Genomic DNA, 20,473 nt, shown 5'->3' on the forward strand with positions numbered 1-20,473 from the left:
CATCTATCTGAATGCAAACTTTGGAGCTCAAAACATCAGAAATTGCTGAAAATATACTCTACCCTGTCTCATGAGCTTTCAATCTTGAGTTCAAGAGAGAAGTTGCATGAATACATTTATAACCAAGGTATTCAAATGGACAGACAGCTCCAAATTCTCAACATGGTACAAATTATACTAACTCGACCATGAAAGGGCTATGTATCTAACCAACCTTACATTCCCTAACCTCAGACAAGCTTTTACAGCTCTACGATTCCAAAGCATGCCCTCAGCAGTGCTGGATGGTAGATACTTGGGCACTCCTTTGGCTAACCGAATATGCGTATGCGGGGCCCCAGAAATTGAGGACCTGCCCCACTCTATACTCTGCACCAAGAAATAAATTCTTAGGGCCTATTCTATGGTACCTACAATCGAACACGGTTGCAGAAAAGATCTTCTACCTTTTATCTGACACCAACTCCACAATCACGTATAAGGTCTTTCTCTTTACCTTGGCAGCAAATAAAATCAGAGCAAGACTGATTGCGGACATTGCAATCGACTGCGCCGGGGATGCTTTTATCTAGTTTTTAATATGACTGATATTTTATACTGGCTTTTTACCAGTTATATTTTGCAAGCTCTGTTTTATACTCCATGCATCCTGCTTTTAACCGTGGAATTTTACAGGGTTTCTATAGATGCTTGGTTGATAATTTTACTTATGTTTTTTAAATGACTGATCTTATACATTGGCATTTTACCGTTAATTGTGCAGCTCTCAGCACATGTTGCACTTGTGCTGCTGCACCTCACAATGTATAGTTTGCATGTTCTGTTTTATCCTGCTTGCATCCTACATTTAAGTGTTGGATTTTATAGTGTTTTGTATAGATGTTAGTTTGATGTTGTTTCTGTATATGCATATGACCATTGGTCGGAGCATTAATAAATTGATTGATTGATTGATGACTGGTTAGCAGGGTGCTAATTGGCCCCCTGGAACAAGAAACACTCGTAATTGTCACCCCCTTTTTTTCACCTCCTGTACCTCAAACCCAGGAAGAAGTAGGTTATTTTGTTTTAGACTAATCAGTTTGATCTTTCACGGTCAAATCCCACTTCTTTCAAAACCAGAAAAGCAACACATCATAATATTGTAATCCATAAAAGCTTATGCTGAAATAAAATTGCTTAGTCTTAATCAATTGATTAGTCCTAATTTGTTGAAATCTTGCAAACCTCCATCCTTGTATTTGATTAGTCTCCTGCCCAACTCATCACCTGCTTGAATTTCATCACACCATAACTTCTGCAAGTGTGATTTTAATCAAATAAATGTATTAACATTTGTTGCTAAAAGAAAATGTATTCTATTTCATTATCTATTAATCATATTGAAACATAAGTACGTATCTCCTTTACCCGTCAAACCTTCAGTCAACTAACACTTTTAGCTGATTATTGCTATAATTTAATTTTAGAACTCCTCTTACACAAGGATATTTCATCTCTGTGCTAAATACTAGAAATATAAGTTTCATAATTATTTGCCATCATTTTCTTATCTAGTATCATGGAAAGGTTAGAGAACACATCAGTCAAAATCATAGATTGAAAATGTATCATCTCTCTTCACAGCATGGAACACAAAAACCTCTGACTTCCCTTACATAAAACTAAATTCATTGTCATTTAATGCATAAATAGAATGGAGAAGACCCTGGTACATTTCTCTTTCACTTAAATAGATATGGGGCATTTTATTTTGTATCATTTCCATGAATAAAAAAAGGTTTCAATTTCTCTTTCTGTCTTTCTTTTTGTAGAATCCAAATTTAAATAGTAACCATTAGCATATATTCTTAGAAGATTGCTGAAGTTGGCTGTATATCCTTCCTAAAATGTAGTGATTCAAGTTTGCATTTCAAGTTGTGGTAGGCATGGCTGGCTTTATAATTACCTAAGTAACTGGCAGATATTTTGGAGGCTGCAGTGGTCACTCCATGTATCTTATGCCTCTGTGTCCATTCTAAATGCAAGGGAGAATAGTCCTTCCTGAACTAATCTGCATCGTGTATATGATCTCATCATGGAACTGAAGTAAATTTTATCTGGCAGTCCTATTTCTGTATATGGAACTGTGGGTGAAGGCCACCTTCGCTTCAAGCAGTGAAACATATTAGGTTAGCTCTGATGGCCTGAGTGCTAAATCCAATTGTTAGTTCTAAGTAGAGTAGACCATTACATTAATGGTTGTCTTATCTTACCATTCAGCCACTGAATCCCATTCTAGTTGGTATTAGAGGTTGGATTTAGGCTCTTGACACAGTTTGGAATAGATTTAACTCAGATGTAATGGGGTGGCAATTGCACTGAGACCAAATTAATCTGTAAGACTTAAGGCTCTCTTATGCTCCTATATGCAGCCCATTCAACATGAGACTTTCCTTCTCAATACAGTCCCATCCCTCAACATTTTTCCTATGTCTCTATCATTTTACACTTCATCATTGTGATGGCTGCAGCCCTAAATGGAGTTGCTGTAGTCATGCACGTCATTGTTCAGTCCAGCAGGAGCCATGACAACAGTTTCCATGCTTCCCTTTAACCTGACTGCTGCTGCACATGGCTACAGCAGTTTTTAGGATATCAAACCTTGTTAAGGGCCTTCCTTGTCTGATGGTGCCACTAACATGGATGGCAGCATGAAAGCCCCTTTCATCATACTTTCTCCCCAAGTGTTTATTGAAGTAGCGTGGGCAGATATAGTTCTCATATATAAGAAAATATAATAAGTAAGTAGGATTCTCTAAATATTCCAATGAACTGGAGGAACGTAGGTGCTTAGATTCTTTTCAAACTATATATAGAGGGACTAAATCTTATAAGCGTGCAGCCTCCTAAGTGTGAGCAAGCACACAAAGGCGGGGAACTGAATTAAACAGCAGGTTTCTGATGGCTAAGCCTTCCAAAGAGCCTTCCAAATTCTCATTACTTTCTTAAAGTCCTTCCCTCTTGTCTTAGATGTTTAGTGCACTGACAGGGCTCAGGCAGTCAGAACATACAAAATCCTTCCCGGGGGAGTGATTTAGCTGCAGGCAACTCCCACCGTGCTGATTATATAGAGTCAGTCACAGTGTCACTATCACACTCAATGTTTCAAACATTTGACAAGACAATTGTGACAAACTGCACCAATCTCACAGGGGAAAAAAGTGTACAATCAGATAACTAGAAAAAGAGATAGAGCTGGTGATTTTAAGATGTGTTGGTATTTCCCCAAAGCTACACATGGCAGCAACAGCAGCAGCATGCCATACCCATAGGCTCAATATGAATTCAGTGTATAGCCCATAAGAACCTTTTGATGCAAACCCAGCTAATTTATCTTTCAAATGAATATGTTCCAAATGAATATGTTCCGCCCCAGTTCTATTGTGTTTTAGCGTATTGTTATTGCTTGTGGTTTGTACTGTTTTAATTCTTTTAATTTGCCTTTGTTTTGTATTGTTATATTGTGTGTTGAGGCCTTGGCCTTTGTAAGCCGCATTGAGTCCTTTGGGAGATGCTAGCGGGGTACAAATAAAGTTTAATAATAATAATAATAATAATAATAATAATAATAATAATAATAATAATTGAAGTGTTATTATTGCTTTTTTATTAGCACCTCTTTAAATATGACAGTGCAGTTCTTAAATCAATATACACTGCCTGGCTCTTTCCTTGTTGTAGTGGTGATGGTGTGTCTTCAAGCTATTTATAATTTTTGATGATCCTAAGATGAATTTATCATGAGGTTTTTTTGGCAAAATTTGTTCAGAGGGGTTACCTTGCTTTGAGGCTGGAGAATGTGCCCAAAGTTACCCATATTCCAGTTGGTGTTCAAGAATTTGTTACTTGCTTATAAAGCTAGAAGTACCTTTAAGACTTGCATATCCTGAGATACCAACATCTCATTCAATCCATAAGGCCATCTGGAGATGACCTCTTAATGATGCCACATGCTCCTACGAGTCACATCCCAGCAAGATGTCTAAGAAGTATGTCATGGTCATCAAAAACTATGAAGAACACAGTCCTCCTCTACTTCCTTGTGAAGGCAACCAAAGCTGTCTCTGTCCCAGGCCTGAAATCAGTTTATAACGGATCCCTAGGACTGGGAGGCCACAATTAACTTATCCAAAGATGGAATGTTGGACACTGGACTATAGTTATTCATTATAGATGAATCCAGGGAATTTTCCAGCAAAGGTCTTACCTTGCCTTGTTGTAAGGAGTCATTGACTACTGTCTTTATGCACTTGTTCAGTCCACCTCTAAGGCCTTTAATGAGCCAAGAAAGGCTCATTAAAGGGCTTCTAGCTATCTGCCCACATCCTCAAACTGTATAAATGGTAAAGAATCCATAGTGGACAAACTGGGGTCACAATTACATCCACCAAACAAATTAGCTATAACTTCTGAGTCAGAACATAGTAAAGGAATCGGTCTATCTATCCAATGTAATGGTTTCTGATCTGTCAATAGCTGGTGAGTGAAATGGGACCTAACAAACCAAACAAAGTTTTTTTTTTGCCAAACATACTGCAAACTCTGTGCATAACTTGAATTACTAATTGGGATACATTGGGTTCTTTTTCTATCCAGAGTCAATCAGCCAAAATGTGATCCAGAGATAATCAGCCAAGATGTGTGTCATCACGCATGAAAAACATGTGCCTTGGCCATTCCTACACATGCTGGACTTTTTTCCTGACCAATGTGTTGCCAGGAACACAAGCCATATTCAAAATAGTTTGGAGGCTTTAGTCACATCACCATCCTCACCCCCTTCCTGCATTTTAGCCGTAAAGGCTTTTTCCCTTCTTGTGGCTTTCCAAATCCTGTACAAATTGCAGCCCATCTGTTCATTCTCCTTTTATGCAGCTCAGCCTTGTCCTAACAGCCATGGTATAGTAATATTGAACCATATCTTTTATAACAGAGACACCTGATATGAGCTGCACAGTAAGCGGTGCCCTTTAATGATACGTTTAAGCCAGAATATAACAATATTATTGTTTTTCCCCCCTGGTAGTGGCCAGTTGGTGTTCAATTAAATATGGTATTCTCTTTGAACATCATAAGCAGGTTTTGTTTTGTTCCTAGTCCATAATTCTTCTAAACTATGCCTTAAAGGGTCAGACTCTTGGCTCCTAGTGGTTCTTTCGCCTTGGCAGGCCAAATACCAATTGTTGATGGCTCTCTTGTTTGGGTCATGCTGTGCAATTGAACACAATGGTGCCGTCTCAGCAAGTACAGCCAATGCTTGCTAAAATGAAGTTGCTTTAAAAAAGATACTGTCACCCTACATAGGCAGGTGTTATTACCTGCAGATAAAATTTATTTGTGTTGGATACAGTGTTAAGACTATGCAAATGGACAATTTCATTTATTTCTTTAAGTCACCATAGTTTAAAACCAAGGTTTTTCCTTTCTTTTTGTCTGTTCTTGTTGGAATGTGGTATGGATTTACATCTTTGCTGATTTTACACTTGCACACAAGCCTCAATCACTTTAACAGTATGTTTGTGCATTTTTATTTTTATTTTTCTGTGTTAGGAATTTTTGTGAGAAAATGATGGTTTTGTGCTTCACAAAATAAAAGGATTTGCCCACAATTTTAAAAAAGTTCCAAAGCAGAACTCATGCTGCTGGATCAATTTTTTTTTGGCAACGTATCTCAATTCTTGTGATATGGATTCTCTTGATATGGATGAGAAAAACTGAATATTATACTCACTCTTAATTGATATCTCATTAGCCATGGTAGCTCTGATCTAAGCTGTAAATAGGCACAGAAAGTTGCACGCTCCAGGTAGGGTGGGATAATACGAAAGAAGAGTATATTTTTTTTGAATTTTTTAAAACTATAACTTTAAAATGAAAACTTATCAAAATTGGTTACATATACCAATAAAAATATATTGACAACAAGAAAAAATAGATGGCAGGATTGTTATTCTTAATCTAACCATTAAATGGCCAAAGTCAAATACCAGTATTTGACATCAGATTGTGTGTCACTTTCCCAAAATGTAACTTTAAATTTTGACTCACTCATATCAAGGGATAAAGTACATTTATGTCTGGGTCTTCTTTATTCACCATCCATTTTATTAAGAAATTCATCAAACTTCATGTGTCTGGTCTATCTGTAATGAAAATAAAAAAAAATTAAAAAATACTTTATCATTGAAAATCTAACTAAATAATCCTACTAATTGCTAATAGCCACAGCTTATTATACATTGAAAACAGTTTCCACTCTTTCTGCAAGTATTAAATGGGCTTATCTTATAAAATTTGCATCAATGTGTCCATTTTAGCCAATACGGAAACCCTAATAATCCATTCTTTGGTGCTTCAGTTCATTTCCAAGTTTAAGTAGGAAAAATATTCTTGCTGCAGTTGCCATGTACCAAAGAAATGATCCATATTTATGCTCAAATTGTTTATCTGTGATGCCCAACAAAAACATTTCTGGTGACATTATAAAATCTACATTGGGTGGGTGGGTTGGGGGGGGGGGAGAGAGAGAGATTGGCAATATTTGCATTCTTATATATGAAAAAGGAGCAGTGTTTATCTGACTATGTAAAGTTGTGAAACAAAGATGTAAGCAGGCCTTCATAAGCAGGGAGTTCCATAGCCAGATCAAAACTATCAGGGCTAATTCAAGATTTCATAAGATGGTACCCGTCCAACCAATATGCAGGAGTTGCTTACACCAGCAATGGAATCTTGCCTTAGTAATGACAGTAGGTTATAGAGGCCGCTTATCTATTAGAGGGAAGCAAACAGAGGTTTGGAAAGAGATTAGGACAGCATTTTGGGTAGACTCACCTGCAAGAAAGCCAAATGGCAAGCGGGCTGAGGAGCAGTCCAATGGATTGCCATTGTTGCCTCTTGATGCTGCTGCCTCATTTCTGGTAGCTAGACACTTAGGGCCCTTCCACACAGCCATATAGCCAGGAATATCAAGACAGATAATCCACACTATTTATTTATTTATTCTATTTATATCTCGCTCTTCTCACCCCAAATGTGACTCAGGGTGGCTTACACTTTGGCACAATTCGATGCCACAAATTCAACAATATACAAACAATGTATATACAACAATATACAACCAATGCATGCAATAAAACAGATAAAACATATAAATAACATAAAAATATCTGCTTTGTACCAGATTATCTGAGTCCGCACTGCATTACAATCCAGTTCAATGTGGATTTTATACATCTGTGTGGAAAGGGCCTCTTTCCCTATGAGCATGACTCCAATACTAATGAAAATAAAGCTTTACTCAAGTGCTATTTACGTAGTCTGGGGGTCCTTAGGTGTTGGAGGTGGCTGGGAGGGCCTCTGCACAGTTAAAACTTGTATGCCAGCTGCAACCATACCTCGAAAAGCCTGAATTGGCCATGGTGGTCCATGTCTTAGTTATGTCTAAATTGGATAACTGCAATGCACTCTACGTGGGACTGCCTTTGAAGATGGCTCAAAAAATGCAATTAGTGCAAAGATCAGCATCCAGGCTACTAACTGGAACTAGGTATAAAAAGCACACAATTCCCCTACTAAAGCAACCCTATTGGCTGCTGATAAGTTTCCAGTCCCAATTTAAAGTGCAGATTATCACCTATAGAGCCCTAAATGGCTTGGGTCCTGCCTATCTTCGTGACCACTCCCCACCCCAAATAAACCAGTGTGGCCTCTAAGATCTGCCAGGGAGGCTCTCCTCTCAGTCCTGCCATCATCACAAATGCAGTTGGTGGGGATGACGGAGAGGGTCTTCTCGTCCCCCCCCCCCCGGGCTTTGGAACACCCTCCCAGAGAGATTAGACAGGCCCCCCCCCCCACTGTCCTTTCATAGGGATTTGAAGATGTGGCTTTTGAGAATGCTTAGTTCTTAGTTGTTTTGTGCAGTAGTTGCATATCTTTGCACTTTATGCTATGCGCTCTCTCCATCATTGCAGCTTGCACTTATTCCATTTGTATTGTTTACAGCTTGGCCACGCTTACAACAGCTTACCGCACTGGTTGATGACCTTAGTTTTATTAAGTCTGTTAATGTTTTATATGTGTGTTTTATTTTATTGTATTTTATATTGTGCTTCATTTTTATGTTTGTTTTTAGGCACTTTGAGCCATCTGTAAGCCGCCCTGAGTCCCTTCACGGAGATGGTGGCAGGATATACAAATAAAGTTATTATTATTATTACCTGTTCCAATAGAACACTTGTGTCAAGTGGAGGCCCATGGGCCAAATTTGGCCCACACGTTAATTTTTGTGGCCCGGGATTCTTTCAATGCCAGACAATATACATTTATACAGTCTTACAATTACAAACAGCTCTTTGAAGGCTGTTGCCCTCAGTAAAAATGAGTCTCACACCTCTGCATTAAACGAATGACATAGCCTGCATCCCAATCCCAGTGTCCCAGTGTTTACAGGCTCTGCCCCTAGGACTTGGGAGGCATGGTAAAAATTCCCATTTGCTCCTTGATCTTTCTAGAGAAAATATGACAAATAAAATCACAAGTATAATCATCCTTAGGTATGCTTCTAAAATTTCCAATGTTTTGTGTAGTAAACTCTCAACCCATATTGCCAATATAAATATTATGCAACAGGGAAAAGATGAATCAACATAGCCCTGCAGACTCATTTTTTTCTTCTACAACTAGAATGGAGTAAAATGTGCACAGATAGAGTATCATCCTCCTCCTGCTTCTCTGTTGCCAAATTCTATTAACAATGGAAACACTGAAGTAGAGGGAAGAGTTATTTCAGCCCCCCACGCCTTCATTCATTTCACAATGTGAGCTAGATTGTCAACATGGGCACCAATTGTGTGGCATGGACAGCTGCCCACTCAGACCTTGCCAAAAACTGTCAAGCCATTGCACAGACAACATGCTAAACAGCTGTAGGTGAAAATGAATGGCTATTCCAAGGCAAGGTGTGTGTGGGTTCCAGGGGGAAATGGCTGGATAATTACTCAGGCTCGTGAGCAAATCTTTCTCATTATTACCAGAATCCCATGATCTATGAAGAAATGGCTTAGATCCAGTTTCCAAAATGACATTTCTAGTTGAAAGCATACAAAGATGGAAATGTAGGCCAATTATAAAAGTGCTAAACTTTTTTGAAATTTTAATAAAAAATCTCTGCATATCCATATGCTGGCATCATATGCAGAACTGTTTTCACTAGACAAACATGCAGTTATGCAGTTTCCTGCTAGGCACACCATTTTCCCTCATGCAAAGAGAGCAGTCTTGCTATGGTTCAATTTGTAACACAATTACTGTTGCATAAACCTCATCAGACACAATGGGACCATGGTTCCCTACATGGGTAGTGTTCAGAAATTTTGGTGATTTTAGTCAAATAACATCTGAAACTAGTATGGCTATAAGTCTCTGGCTATGTCTCATACAGCAGAAATTGCTCTTTGGGGTATATTGGTTGCCACAATGTCTGTTCATGAAAGAGCTTCCTAAATCAGCAAGTTGTTAGAGATGTAATACTGCTAATGCTTCCATAACACATTGTTTTGTGGTAGCAATATTTAGGCAGAAAGAGCTTCCTAAATCAGCAAGTTGTTAGAGATGTAATACTGCTAATGCTTCCATAACACATTGTTTTGTGGTAGCAATATTTAGGCAGAAAGTAACTGAATGAGTAAATTTGGTTTTGAAAAAACTGGATATTCCAATTTTATATTTCATTCTTGCTTTTATCCTCTCATGTCGTAGTAATTTATAGATAATTTATAACTATATCTATAAATAGATGGTTGGTTGGTTTGACTACATGACTGGCCTCAGTCTCTCAGTCTCTGATGTTAGGGAAACCAAAATGTTTCAGTTGTACAGACTGTAATAAACATTTCAGTTGTATTTACTATCAATTTTCATATCCACCATAGAGTCAATTTGGCATCAGTGTATGGGTTAAGTTGCAATTGATAAGACAATATTTGGCACATAATTCTAACAGGCCAGAGGTAAACCAGCTGAGTGGGTGGTGGTCAATGCTACCTTGGAACACGTCAGAATCTCAACTTGCCTAAACAAGGCAGTTGTGAGACCCATATTAAAACAAAACATCCTTGAACCCCTTTATAATGGACAACTATTGGCCAGTGTCCAACCTCCCCCTTTTGAGCAAGATTTTGCAGCATGTGGTGGTCTCTCAACTCTAGGTATTTCTGGATGAAATTGATTATCTAGATCAATTTCAATCTGGTTTCAGGCTTAGCTATAGAACAGAGACAGTTTTGGTTGCCTTGTTGGATGACCAATGCAGAGAGCTAGACAGGGGGAGTGTGTCCCTGTTGGTTCTCCTGGATCTCTCAGCAACTTTCAATACCATTGACCATGGGATGGGACTGGGAGGCACTGTGTTACAGTGGCTCCAATCCTTCCTAGAGGACCGCATCCAGAAGGTGATGCTGAGGGAATCCTGTTTGAGCCCCTGGCCATTGACCTGTGGGGTTCCTCAGGGTTCCATTTTGTCCCCCATGACATATACATGAAATTTCATGACATATACATGAAATTGCTGGGAGAGATCATCCAGACTTTTGAAGTACGGTGCCATCTATATACAGATGACATCCAGCTCTACTACTCCTTTCTACCTAAAGTCACAGAAGCTGTCCTGACCCTAAACCATTGCCTGTCATCAGTAATGGACTGGATGAGGGCAAATAAATTGAAACTTAATCCAAACAAGACAGAGATATTCCAGGTCAGTCAGAAGGCAGATCAGGGAATAGGGATCCATCCTGTGCTCGATGGGGTCACACTCCCTCCGAAGACACAGGCCCACAGTTTGGGGGTTATCCTTGACTTACCATTGAACCTGGAGGCCCAGGTATCTGCGGTGGCCAGGAGGGCCTTTGCACAATTAAAACTTGGATGTCAATTGTTCCTTGAGAAGCCAGATCTTGCTATGGTGATACATGCCTTAGTTACATCCCATCTGGATTACTGTAGCACACTCAACATGGGGCTGTGTGTGTGTTCAGAAACTTCAGCTGGTCCAAAGAGCTGTAGCCAGATTGCTAACTGGGGCTGGCTACAGAGAGCGGACCACCGTATTGTTACAGCAACTCCACTGGCCGCCAGTCTGTTTCCAGGCACAATTCAAAGTGCTGGTTATGACCTTGCATAATCACTAGTGAGGGCATCTGCCTGGAAGTAGCCTGGCATTTGTTCCCTTGGAGTGTTCATTGCCTGGAGGCATCCTTTGTCTTGGTGGTGTTCACTGGCCCTTGATTGCATGCTGCCTGGGGGCTTCCTGTATCTGGGTGGTGTTCATTAGCTACTGTCTTGATTCTGAAGTTTCTCAATGCTGATAGCCAGATTTTGTTCATTTTCATGGATTTTTCCTTTCTGTTGAAATTGTCCATGTACTTGTGGATTTCAACACAGAAAATACAGAAATTTTGGACCACTCTGGCAACTACTATGTCAGACTACACAGAGAAGCAATTGAAATCCTGTGGAGACCCTCAGGGTTTTACCTTGTCCCCCATGCTGTTTAACATATACTTGAAGCTGCTGGGTGTGGTGCCACCCAGGCCCGGCCCAACATGGCACGCTGGCCACGCCCCCGCGTTGGGCGCCACCTTCCCAGGGGCGCTATTGAACCCCTGGGAGGCGGGGCCACACCTGGCGGAGGTGGGGCCATGTGACGTGGAGGCGTGGCCAGCTCTGGCCCCGCCTCCCGCGGGGCACGCCATGGCGCAGCCAGGCCAGGGCGCACCCCGCGGGAGGCGGGACCGGCCACGCCTCCCATGGCGCGCGCCCGTTGCAGCGGGAGTCCTTTCAGGCTGCGGCCTGGAAGAACTCCTGCCGCAGCTTGGCTGCGCCAGGGCGCACCCCGCGGGAGGCGGGACCGGCCACCCCTCCCATGGCGCGCGCCCGCTGCAGCGGGAGTCCTTTCAGGCTGCGGCCTGGAAGAAATCCTGCTGCAGCTTGACTGCGCCAGGGCACACCCCGCGGGAGGCAGGACCAGCCACGCCTCCCACGGCGCGCGCCCGCTGCAGCAGGAGTCCTTTCAGGCTGCGGCCTGGAAGAACTCCTGCCGCAGCTTGGCTGCACCAGGGCGCGCCCCGCAGGAGGCGGGGCCACGTTTGGCCCCACCTCCCACGCCGCGCACCCTGGCCCCGCCTCCCACGCCGCCTGCGCTGCGGGAGGCGTGGCCGCCCGGCGTTGGAGGCGGGGCTAGGGCGCGGGGGGCGGGGCCAGTCCTGGCCACGCCTCCTGCGGCGCAGGGGAGGGGGCGCAAAAAATTTTTTGCGTACCCCTTCGAATTTCCTCGGGCCGGTCCTGGTGCCACCTATATGCAGATGATACCCAACTCTTCTACTTCTTCCCCCCTAAAGCCAAGGAAGCTATCCTGACCCTAAGTCAGTGTCTTTCATCAGTAATGGACTGGATAGGGGCAAAAAAAAACCCTAATCCAGGTAAGACAGAGATGCTCCTCGTCATTCAAAAGGCAGACCAGGAAATGGGTATTTAACCTGTGCTGGATGGGGTTACATTCACCCTGAAAACCCATTAAGACCTATATCATGTCTTCTTGAATCAACATTAAATGTTGCCTAGGAGATTCATCACTGAGGTATGGTTCCTTCTTTGGAAATATTTAATTGTTAATCTAAAGAAGGGTAGAATGTTTAAATGAATGGAACCCATTAGGTCAATCTATATATATAATAAAAGTGAAATCGGAGTATGTATCAGCGTTTTGATTGGCCTGGCGGAATATGTGCTCGCGTTTTGATTGGCCGCCACTATCCGAGGCCACTGAGACCAACAGGAATGACGGATCTGCACCAAACTTGGCACACTTCATCCCCACGATGCACTTTATGACCTGCTGCCATTTGGGGGAGGATGGACCACAGATGATGGGATTTGCAGTACTTACAAACACTTTAACTCCCACAGACTACTGCAATGCCCACCAATGATAGAAATGGACCAAACTTGGCACACAGAACTCCTGTCGACCCCTTTACATCCTGATGTATATTGGGGCAGGATGGACCAAGGATGATGGAATTTGCAGTACCTTCCCTCACTTCTTGAGACCACAGCAACTGCCACAAATCACACAACTGAACCAAACCAGGCACACATATCCCAAATGACACACTTCACATGCTGCAGCAGTTTGACGGAGGGTGGACCAAGGATTATGGGATTTGCAGTACATTCATCCAATTCACCTCCCACAAACCACTGTGATGCCCATGAATCACAAAACTGTATCAAACTTGACACTCAGGTGCAGGGTAGCCCACTTTACATCCTGGTGCAGTTTGGGGGAAGAGGGACCGTGGATGAGGGGACTTACAATATCTTCAGTCACTTCCTGCGACTACTGTGACCCCCACCAATGACTGATCAAGACCAAACTTGGCAAATAGAGCCACCATGGCCCACTCTACATCTTGGTGAGGTTTGAAAGAGCTTGGACCTTGGATGATGGGACTTGCAGTATGTTCACTCACTTTCCCAGGACCACTGTCACCCCCATCAATGTCTCATCAAGACCAAACCTGACACAGACAACACCCATGACTCACTCTACACCCAGGTGCAGTTTGGAGGATGATGGACCATGCACGATGGGACTTCCAATACCTTCACTCACTTCCTGACAGCACCGCGACCCACACAAATGACTGATCAAGATCAAACATGGTACATGGAGCCCCCATGACCTACTCTACATACTGGCTCTGTTTGCAGAGGGATGGACACTGGACGATGGGACTTGCATATGGGAGTTGGAGCTCACCCGCACCCACTGAACCCACCTGACATTGGATATAGCCTACACTTGGAACACAGGCAAACAATGCCTTTCTCAAATGACCCGGGCACCGCCGGGTCTCCAAGCTAGTACTAATATAAATCCTACCAGTTCAATAGGTCTCCTATAATTGGGATTATAAACTGAATTTAGCATTTAATTGCTCCAAAATGGGAAGAAAAACTAAGGATGAACTAAAACCATGGGAGTAGTTCTGCTCTACATTATCGGTTATTCTCCAAAGAAAACCAGCTTCTTTCAGCTAGCTTTCATATAGACCCAGTCAGAACAGGTACTGGCTAAGCAAGAGCCTTGCAGGTCTAACAGATGCTTTTAGGCCTGGGCTGTGGCGCAAGCTGGTGAGCAGCCACCTGCAGCCAGCTGAGACCAATCACTCTGACCAAGAGGTCATGAGTTCGAGGCCAGCTCGGAGCCTAGGTTTGTCTTTGTCTTTGTTCTATGTCAAGGCATTGAATGTTTGCCTTATATGTGTAATGTGATCCGCCCTGAGTCCCCTTCAGGGTGAGAAGGGCGGAATATAAATACTGTAAATAAATAAATAAATGTCCATGTGTATGTGCTGCAAACATCCATCTTTACTGTTCCTAGCAGTAAAAAAAGTCATGTAGCCAATGACATTCTGTTACAAGATGATATCCCCAAAGATGAATGCAGAGTTTATTTATGCAGAGTAAGAGCAATTATCTTTCTCTGTATTATTTTATTTTACTGGCATTGACACTGCCACATTGCAAAAGACTTTGAAGAAAATAAATAGAAAATAAATTAACAACCCCTAAGCATCAAACCTAAAGGGGGGGGGGGAGCCATACTGTGGATTCAGGAGACTTTTTAAATCCCGAATCCCAATTTCCCTGCAGAACATTTAATTAACAATTTCATTTAAAAATTACGATAGATGTGAATACTTATAATGCACTCAGTGGTAGCTGGAATAATGAATTCAATCCAGGTTTTGATTCTGAACTTTAAGGAGCTGTCCAAATGTTGAGCCTAGTTTGGGAATAGAGCCTTTAGATTTCAGGCTAAAATCTGGAGTGGATTAATTGCCCCACCAGACATTTCTGATTATAATAACTTGGAAAAAAATACCTCTTGCAAAAATAATTTTATCAATCTGAGAATGAAACAGTCAAGAACTAGAATTAAGGTTGGGTTTTTTTCAGGACAAAATATTATTTATTATTAGCCTATTTGCCTAAAGATCAGTAGCTATTTTCTGCTCTTTAAAGTCTTTCTTTTATTTAGCTCATGTGCCGGCTGCAGGCAAATGCAGACCACAGATTACTGTCTTCATACTCTACCCACAGTGTAAAAATATCTCCACTTGGCATGTTTTATTAATCTTTTTCTCTCTTTTGCTTTGTGTTAGGAATTAGCAATTTCTCCTCTTATTTTCAGTTTCTCAGCTCTCAGTCTGTAATTCTCCCTAAAGAAAGGAGCATAGTTGATGGAGAGGGGAGCATAATTAAAGGTGCAAGTTATTTCCTGCTTGGCTAGATAGTTTTGCCTTTTTATCTCATTGCCACCATCTAGGACTGCCAGTGTGATATGCCAGATGCACAGCAAGACCTTTCTCCAGCACTCCCAGTTGCCATTTCCTGCTTCTAAGATGCATTGTCCTCTATATACTAGTCATTGTGCCATCCTTCCTACCTTATGATCTTATTTAGAAGATCTGGGAACCCTATCTTCAGTAACTGGCAATTGTGCACAAATAGTGGTTCAGTTATTGCGATTATACTGAGAACTGAATTAGCACATGGGAATATGCCTAAACTGTTGCCTATGATCTCTGTTCTTGTCTTAATTAGCAATGAATAAATTAAGATCAGAAATATGTAAACTAGCTATGCCAAGTTTCAGCACATCCTTCTAACATGTGAAAATAGCACTGCATAAGAGCTGTAAGTTTATCCTTGTCCAAATTTCTCTTACATAATTAGTAGCTCACATTCCATGGGAGTCCTGGGAGATTATTTTAAAATAAAGCATGCCTTATGAAATAACCATCAATCTTTCAAAGATCTTGGAATTCATTTATTATATCACTATATACATATTTAGCAGACAAGACACTTCTTCCAAGTCATGGCCATGGATTATAATAGATATCACTCAACAGGCTACATCACTACTAATCAGTCTGCTAATCCATATCAGCTAGATCTTCCTTGTATATGAGATTTAGCTCAAGTCTTTACTGAACAAACCTCATTTACGGGGGAAATCTAGCTGATATAGATTAGCTCATTTTTAAAGGTTAGTTCCTGAGAAAATAAGACTCTATACCACAATTTTATACACTGCTCACCATATCAAATCTCAAATCTTTCTATTATTATAGACCAGCAAAAGGAGAGTGGGGTACAGTCTAATAAAAGCAGAATACTTTAAAATCTAGCCTAAAAGCTAAAATGTAAAAGTATATTAAAAAGTTAAAACACAAGATGCTAATTTTTAAAAAAGTCTAGAGGGAAAGGAAAAGGAAATAATATTTGGAGGGAGAGGTAGGCACATTCAGAGAATATGATGGAGCATAAGGGGGGGAGGATTACGGCCAGACACAGGTGTAGGAGACTAGGGGGTGGGAGCATTAAATATATCTATAGTTATAATTCTCTGATAAGTTAGAATGCTAAATTGTGAAACCTGCCATCACCCAGTGAATTTTAACTGCTGCTGCACATAACTTGGCAACATTATAATTTGTAACAGAGTTGGTACCTACAGGAACAGGGTGGTGTAAAATTGTTCTGCGCGCCCTGGGTGTTTATATAGCAATGGTGAGATGAGACTAGTTTGAATGTCTCTGTAAAACAGGCACTGGAGAAGCACATGTTCAGTTGTTTCTATGTGTCACAGGAGCACAGTCTCTCCAGGTACGGGGCCTTCTAATATAGACCTTCGAGTACAGCTGATAGGAGGGCATGACATTGTGCCAAGGTATAGGCCCTCTGATGGGACTGTTTACTATTTATATGTTGGCTCAGATGTACCCAAAAAACCCTATACTGAGAACCCTATACATTCTCAGTATAATCGCAATAACTGTAGCACCAAACCATATTTGGAACTGTTGGGCAGTCAGGATGTAAATGTTGTGTAGACTAAATTCCAGTTCAGTATTCTTCTCATCAGTATTTACTGATGCTCAGGAAACACATTTTAAAGATGTTTCAAATGTTGTGGAATATCTAGCCATCCCTAGTTTGTGGGTTATTTCAATTGTCAAGTGATGAATGTGTGTGAATCACAGACCAGATTATAGAAACTGGAACCTAAATCCAATCCATCATTCAAATTCCATAACTATATACATTCTCAGCATGTTGTACTACTCACTCTTAAGTTGAAGCTAAGTAAAAAAAACTGTCTTAAGAATGAGGCATCAAGCCTAAATTTCCTGCTAAAATGTAAATGAAAACATAGAAATTCAAACACACCTTTGGTCCTTGAGAATCATAGCTTCTATGATTCCCAAGGGCCAAAGGTGTGTTTGAATTTATGTGTTTAGGAATTTCTGTGTTGAGGAACTTATCAATTTGATTGCCGCCCATACACACATTCATATTATTTTCATCTCGTATTATTGTCATTTGAGAGCTGATGAGTGCCCTCTGTCAGCTCCAGCTCCCCATTCAAGGACATGAGAGAGTCCTCCCACAAGGATGATAAAACATCAAACATCTGGCATCCCCTGGGCAACGTCCTTGCAGACGGCCAATTCTCTCACACCAGAAGTGGCTTGCAGTTTCTCAAGTCACTCCTAACATAAAAAAGTCATATGAAAAAAAATTAAAACTTGGATAGTTCTTATTTTCAAAAATGTAAATTACCTAAACTAAATTTCCAGCCTTCTTTGGAAAAGACACCAAAAAAGTTGCCCAACAAATAAAAAGTGGTAGAACATCTAATTGCTTCCCAAAACTGACAGCAACAAAATGATCTTGAAGAGAGGAGGTTATTCATGAGGGACATTTCCATGCCTTGAATGCCACAGGATATTTGAAATCTGTTTCTCCACTAGAAGGAGCATCAGGATTTTATCATAGAATATTTATTGTATCTTGACCTATGACTTGTTTTATTGTTGAGTGTTTTATTGTTATGTTTTTATATTGTTTGTGACCTGGGCTTTTCCCCATGTAGGCCGCCCCGAGTCCCTTCGGGGAGATGGGGCGGGGTATAAAAATAAAATAATAATAATAATAATAATAATAATAATAATAATAATAATAATTATTATTATTATTATTATTATTACAGGTTTATTGTATAATTAATTGTATAATTGTATAATTAATTATCTTGTTTTACTCTCTATGATAAGCATATTTTCCCTTTATACAACATTTAAATATAATCATGCAGGGTATTTCTAAGAGGAATATGATAATAGTGAAAAGTATGTGGAGTGAATTTGGAGGAGAATATAATGTTGCTATATTTTGAATACATAAAGTAAGATTTTAAAGTGCTTGTTTGGCAGTCTACTTACTCATTTTGTAATAGCAATAAATAATATTTATAGCACATTTTATATATTTAAAGGACTTCACATATATTACCTCAATAATGCAATAAAATACAAACCTCAATTCATCAATTTAATGCACAGTCATTATATTTGGTCATATTTCTTTTCCAGCACACATATTTTCCATTGATAAAATGGAGTGACAAATTTCAGAATGAGAACTCGGGCACATCTACATTACCACTTAGGTCAAATGGCAGGCCAAATGCCACATGGAGATGATCTGGGGTGATATGAGGCAAGGCCACCTTAACACAACCTTGCTGCATGTTGACTAAACTCGGTTGATACTCCGAATTCTGGTCCAGAATTTAGACTATCCCCAACTTTGGACCAATCTGAACAGTTGGGCCAGTTCCAGAATGTTATTGGCTGTAACTGTTCTCACTGCCATCTCATGTTTTCCAGGCTTGGGTGGCCCAAAGGAGGGGGGATTCCTACTCACCCTTCCCCTCTTCATTTTCTCCCTGTTGCCCCAACTAACAGATGATGGCAGACAGATAGAATCTGTGTTACATCCAGAGACCAGTGTCACATGGAACATAGGAATATATTGTAAAAGGTGGCTGTCCAGTAGCACCAAACCATATTTTGGGCAGTCGGGATTATCTCCCATTTTCACAGATGCTGTGGGGGTGTCTATCTGGCCTATCCTGAAGCCATACCAATAAACTTGGATCTGCCCCAGTTTACTGAATCAGTGTAGATTTACCCCTAGTGGTAAGGTAATCTACACTATTAGTACTGCTTTCAAGATTGCTTTCTTGGCACAGTGAGGTTGGGTGATTGGCCCAACCTAAAACAGTGGACTAATTTATGAAGAAAGCTAGTGCTGCCACATCATGTATACCAGTGGTTCTCATCCTGGAGTCCCCAGAAATCCTAACAGCTGGTAAACCGGCTGAGATTTCTGGGAGTTGTAATAGTAATAACTTAATTTTTTTACCCCGCCTCCATCTCCCCGCAGGGACTCAAGGCGGCTAACATGGGGCCAAGCCCAAATTTCCATAGCAAAGAAGATAAAATACATTCACAATAAAACAACATCCTTGACATTTAACATTACACAAATTAAACCATCATTTTAAACAACAATATAATGGTAAATAAAACCATTGTAGGCCAAAAACATCTGGGGACCCCAAGTTGAGAACCACTGATGTATACCTTGATTAACATAAAGTACTATATTTATTTATTTGCAGTATTTATATTTCCCCCACCCCACCCCGAAGGGTACTCAGGGAGGAGCACAACATATATACAGCAAACATTCAATGCCGGAACATAAAATAAACTATAAATATACATAAACACTAAAACCAGTTATCTTCACATTAAAACAATTATTTAAAACCATCACAAGTCAGCCGTACTGGATCTGGAGATATCCGTACTGGATCTGGACAGCAAGCTATGAAAAATGCCAAGAAATCTCACCTGGATGGAAATACTGTTAGACTCTTACAATCTCAATAAATGTAGAATTTTTGCAGTTCCTAAGACCTGTTCCAAGAAACAGGTCTCACTTCAAGGATACAGACACATGAAAGCTTATTTGAGGTTTCTGAAAAAGAAGTACACACTGAATGATGCAAATATTTCTAAAGGTGAGTAGCAAAAATGCACAGAAACAGGATTTAATAATAATAATAATAATAATAATAATAATAATAATAATAATAATAATAAACCAGTGCAGGTGGTCCTGGTGGTGATCGGCACATTGGGTGCCGTGCCAAAAGATCTCAGCCGGCATTTGGAAACAATAGACATTAACAAAATTACTATCTGCCAACTGCAAAAGGCCACCCTACTGGGATCTGTGCACATCATCCGAAAATACATCACACAGTCTTAGACACTTAGGAAATGTTCGACTTGTGATTTTGTGATACGAAATCCAGCATCTATCTTGTTTGCTGTGTCATACAATAATGATGATGATGATGATAAATAACTGACCAGCAATTCTGTTATATTTCTCTTTTCTTGTCAATATGACATTCACATTTCATTCATCAGGAAAACAT

General features: G+C 40.5%; 1 protein-coding gene and 1 long non-coding RNA gene across 4 annotated transcripts in view; one reads left to right on the forward strand and one right to left on the reverse strand.

The window, feature by feature from the left end:
* rasgef1a (RasGEF domain family member 1A) overlaps positions 1–20,473 on the forward strand; it is a 455,191-nt gene that overhangs the window by 36,171 nt on the left and 398,547 nt on the right. The gene's annotated exons all lie outside the window — the stretch shown is intronic.
* On the reverse strand, positions 6,127–20,009 carry LOC134297673 (uncharacterized). The gene is made up of 2 exons (XR_010004496.1): positions 19,881–20,009; positions 6,127–6,185 (listed from the first exon to the last, which is right to left on the reverse strand). It is a non-coding gene; the product is annotated as an uncharacterized LOC134297673 (long non-coding RNA).

Source organism: Anolis carolinensis, chromosome 3 (assembly GCF_035594765.1).
Source record: "Anolis carolinensis isolate JA03-04 chromosome 3, rAnoCar3.1.pri, whole genome shotgun sequence".
Classification (NCBI taxonomy): Eukaryota; Metazoa; Chordata; class Lepidosauria; order Squamata; family Dactyloidae; genus Anolis; species Anolis carolinensis.